This window comes from Pteropus medius, unplaced genomic scaffold (assembly GCF_902729225.1).
Source record: "Pteropus medius unplaced genomic scaffold, Ma_sr-lr_union100, whole genome shotgun sequence".
In the NCBI taxonomy this organism is placed as follows: domain Eukaryota; kingdom Metazoa; phylum Chordata; class Mammalia; order Chiroptera; family Pteropodidae; genus Pteropus; species Pteropus medius.
In genome coordinates, this window is record NW_024353908.1 from 1616118 (window position 1) to 1621446 (window position 5329).

A 5329-nucleotide genomic window follows, 5' to 3' on the forward strand; every position below is an offset into this window, starting at 1 on the left:
AAGATAAATTTTTAAAAATCACATCTAGGGTCATTTTGTTTAGCTCAAAGCATAAAATAGTTTGGCATATTTACCAATAAAATCTACGAATTTTTGCTCATAGAGCTTTGTTTTATGCTTTATTCTCAGAATCAAGTTATACATTGTGGAATATCAAAATGTCAGCTTATGAATTCTTCATAAAGTACAGGATACAAAATTGAGAGTGCAATCAATTCACTTGCAAATTTTTTATAGAAAGTTTAAGGGCAAGAGAGACTAATATTTCTATAAATTGCAATATCTAAAACTTTCATGGAGTTACAAGTTATTTTCTACATCTTTGTTTTATAGAAGAAAAAGAAAAAAAGGAGACTTAGGGAGTGTATTAGTTTTCTACAGCTGCTGTAACAAATCACTACAGATATAGTGACTTAAAACAAAACAAATTTACAACACAATTTACTGTTCTGTAGTTCAAAATCCAAAATGATTGTCACTGGACTCAAATTAAGATATTAGTAGGGCAGCATTCTCCCCTGGAGGCACTAGGGGAGAATCCATTTCCTTGCCTTTTTCAGTTTCTAGAGACTTGTTTTGTTTTGTTTTTTGTTTTGTTTTGTTTTGTTTTGTTTTTTGACTATCCTAAATTGTTTATTAGGAAAGAATTTCACAAACATATTAGCGATAATGGTGTAGCTGAAGAGAGTTGTGCACCTTCTCCAGGCTACACAGCGAGAACCACCAACAGTATGGTGGAACTTGTGGCTCTTTCTGAGGCCAGGGCTCTTGTGGCCTCAGACGCCAGCTCACACATCTCCCTGTGCTTATGGAATGGTTTGGTGATCCGCGGGGTGTCAGGATTCTGTCTGATAGCTTTATGAAATGGATCAATGAGGATAACCTCCAAGAATTTGTATGTGGAATCTTCACCAACCCAGTAAGAATTCAGAACTCTCAGAGCCCCACAGTTGTGTCCAGCTTACTCCTCGGCAACATACTGAAGGCTTCGAGCAAACTTTAGCTGGTTAACACCGTGATGGACAGGCTTGCCGTTGGTCACACCATTAGGAGCCACCAGGACACACACGAATCCAATATATGGCATAACCTTGTTTGGCCATGTAGCCCAGCGTGCGTGCAATTTATCAGGCCAGGCGGGGCGGGGAGACCCGTGGAGTGCAGAGAGCTGGCGGTACTGCCAGCAGCACACCTTAAGAAAGCGCATTACATCGGACTGCTTCTTCCTCCATACCTCCTGGATGTACTTGTAAGGGCATATCTTGGCTTACCTGATGGTTCCGGCCCAATGGAAGGCCCACATTCTTTATCTAATGGCCTTTTCTTCCATTTTTAATACCAACTACATTGGGCCGAGTTCTTCTCATGCTACCATCTTTCTAGTTCTGTCTTCTCATTCCTTCTTCTACTTTAAAAAACCCTTTGCATCACCTGGATGATCCAGGATTATCTTCCTATTTTAAGGTCATCTGATTAACAAACTGAATTCCATCTGCAACCTTAATTTTCCTTTGTATGTATCCTACTACACTCATAAATTCTAAGGATTAGAACGTAGACATTTTGGGGAGATGTGGGGCATTAGTCTGCCTACCATAGGAAGGATAAACAACTTGCCAAGTGCACCAAGCTAAGAAAGATGTGGTTCAGACTCAAATATGGCTCTCTGACTCTCTTGTTCTTCCAAGGCAAACTTTTCTTGGATCTTACCAGTCTTATTGTGGAATGAAGGACACCTAATACTGCTGAAAAAGGTTGATGATAGAGAGAATTAGGCCATAAAATCTACACCATTCATGTGGGATTTGGGGCCTTTACGAAGCAGTTGTAGGCTAGAGGAGGAGTTGTTTTCTGAAGCAAATAAGAAATTGGGCCTTCTTCTTTTTCTCTCTCTGCCTAACATTTTTTGTCTTTATCAATATCTACTTTTTATCTTTTCTTTATTTCCTTAAATCATCATCATATAGAGATGACATATAACCTAAATGTTAGTACATATTTTTATTTTAAGATACATTGTTATAATACCTGTTTTCAGTTTATATTTCCTTATTTTTAATTAAAAAGCAAATCTAAAATAAATTAGGTTATAATTCTGTAACCTAATGTCTGTGTTAGATGAATAAACTTTTCTTTGAGGTATATAAAATTGTTTTATTTTTGCAAATTGGTACAAATTTGAGATAAAAAAAACAACTATTCACTTATCTTCTTTATTTTGTGTACACAAATATGTTATCTTGGAAACAGAACATATTAAACTAAATGAGTTGGCATGAATCTACTCGGTCAATTAATTATATAGTTAGGCATATTCTGGGAAAACAGGAAAGGTGTATTTTGATAAGGGTGAAAAAAGAGAGAAAAGAGGGCCAAGATAATAATGAGTAAGGATCCTGGGAGACAAGTATTTTTGTTTCTGAGTAATTTGGGAAAGTTACTTAATCTCTCTGTGCCAAGGTTTCCTCATTTATAAAATGGGGATTATGATAGTATTCTATCATAATAGTATTTGTGAAAATTAAATGAGTTAATTTATATAAAGTACTTAGAACATTGCTTGGAGTATTACATATACTAAGTTGAATTATTTTAATGTGTAGTTATTATTATTGCTATTTATATTAGGGGGATAGACCTAGAAAAATAAAAGGATGAAAAGAAAAGAGTTTTAAGGAAAAAAAACACTCTTTGCCTAATTCAGAAACTTCTCTGTATGAGTCTGTTTAGACATTTAGACTTGAGATTTCTGTGTCTCTGCTAACTTAAGAGAAATTCTGTCTAAATGTTTCCTTCTTTTTGTAAAGGAATTTGTCTATAAATATACAGACCTCTATCTACCCCAGTAAAAAAAAAAAAAAAAGCTTCTATTTGAACTTGAGACATCCTGTAATTCATTACGTTCGTTGTTCTCTAACTTTTGATGCTGAAGGGCTCCATCCAGAGGGTGACTCTTACTGCCTTTGCGTCCTCACCACCTCCTCTCTTCTCAATCCTCTACAATCTAGCTTTAACTGCTACCACATCGATATCCCTTTTATCACCATTAAATCCTTCTCAAAAGGGAACTATGTTTAGAAACATTGGCAGAATAGAGGAAAGCTATAGAATCCACAGAGACAAGTTAAAGCATTCCCAAGTTACTTAACCCAACTGAGCTTCAATTTGCTTACTTTTAAAATGAGAATAATCAAGGCTGAAGATAACAATACAGTACCTGTCACATAGTCTCTGTCAGTGAATGGTTGTTATTGTATAGGTCGTTTTATGTGTATTTTGAAATAAATGTGAAAGAAATATTAGTCTCATTTTGTGCACCAAATTTGGAAATTCGTCAAGAATTGTGTCATTTTAAAGAGCCAGGTGGAGTTAATTAGCAATTGTACTTGTGCTATTGTCACTTGGCAGCATCACTTTCTGACAAACAGAAATAAACAATGTGCAACATCATTGGTCATGATCAACATGTATCAGAAGTTTTAGAGTGATTTTGGTAATGATTGTCTTATTAATTTTTAAATTATCAATATTAAAATTTATTTTTAATCCTATATCAATGTTGCTTGATTTCTCCTTAAGTCGTGATGTTAATAATATTGCTAAAAATATGAAAATGTTTGGAAATATGTTTAGAAGTGATAAAAATACTTTAATAGGATCTAGAATCTCCACAATACCCTGTGCTATATTTAGGAGGGAGTGCTCAAAGTAATTTTAGAGAAAGTGTTGAGAAAAATAAAGCCCTTTTTGATTTATATAACTGAGAAAAGATAATTGGGGGGAAAAAGGGAAAAAACAATGTTACATAACATAGCTACAAGATAAACAAAAAAAATAAAAGATTGAGTGCCCCTAAGCCACATTGGCTGAAGATTTATGCATATCGAAAACATAACCTTTATATTTATTCCTAAGAGAAAATTCATCTTCAATCATGTGTGCCTTGAATCACACCTTTAGGAATACATGCCTTTGATAATATTACATCATCCCGAATCTTTAAGTTCAAGTCTCTTTTCAGTCACTATGCACTGGTGGAATGTTTAAACAATTTGTTTAAATAAACACTCTTTGGGAAGCTTGCATTTATAAACCAATGACTTCTTTTAAAAATATCTTTGATATGTCTTTCCAAATGAACAAAGAAATCTATTCTGTAGTGAAGAAGCACATTTTCTCATTCTCGGCTCTATTCTCCTTGTCAAGCTGCAGAAAATTCCCTTACCTGTCATTCACTTGTCTGGCCTGTGTTATAGATGCTGGATTGGCAGAGTTCAACAGTTCGATACTCCTCAGGTATACGCACTTGGCAGGTCAGGGCATCCATGTCTACCTCAGCTGTAACACTTGTGAGGCTAGGGATACGTTTTGTGTTCCATAGAGCATGCTGAGGGCTCTTCCTACCCACATCAATTCGTCATGCCCTTAATCCCTGGGTACCTCCACCAGAGGTGGCAAACTCCACACAGTGCTTCCACACAGTGCTCCACCAGAGGTGGCAAACTCCACACAGTGTTCATGATACTGCTGTCCACTTTATAGCCTCAGCATTGTGTAGCTGAACTGGGATATCCTCTGCTCACAGTCCCCAAAGTTAGCAGGGGCGAAAGCTCTCGGGAGAGCTAAACAGGCACCTGCTTGAGGTCCTAGTGCCCATCAGAGCCTGTCTACAGCTAATTCATTCTTACAGAATATTTATTGATGAAGTCATTTCTCTATCTAAAAGATTTTTTGTTACAATAGACTAGTAGTTACCAGAAGGTAGGGGAGAGGGGAAGACGGGGGAGGTAGATGGAGAAAAAAATTAAAATCATTTCTTTAATTAAAAAAATAATAAAAAAATAATAACATGGAAAAAAGAAATGATGTTTTCAAAAACTGTAATAGCATGGAACATACTTAGGTTATAACAGGAAATGGGGCACAAAAATCATATGGACATATGATTACAATCTTATATATACTGAAAATATAATATTTATGAAGTATATAGTTTAAATAAAAAAACAAAACTCTAGAATGTATCAATCGATGTTTATGTTCGCATGGGGACTTAAACATATATTTTTTAATTTCTCTATTTTCTATTTTTTTAATGACTTAGGATTTCTTTTATAAATGGGAAAATAAATAAATACCACGAGTTAAAAAAATATTTTTGTTTATATATTTACAATGACGCAACAACAAAATAAAACAAGACAAAAAACCATTAGTTTGAATAACAACCTGCTCTCACTTTAAAAATCAGCAATTACAATTCTTGAAAAATTGAAAATGATAAATATTCCAATGGATGCTATTTCTGCCAAATGCTACACACATAATG

The 5329-nt window shown here is 34.9% G+C and overlaps 1 pseudogene; it reads right to left on the reverse strand.

Annotated features, from left to right (window-relative positions):
- Window positions 1-660: 660 nt before the first annotated feature.
- LOC120593771 (60S ribosomal protein L15-like) lies at window positions 661-4327 on the reverse strand (annotated as a pseudogene).
- Window positions 4328-5329: the final 1002 nt, after the last annotated feature.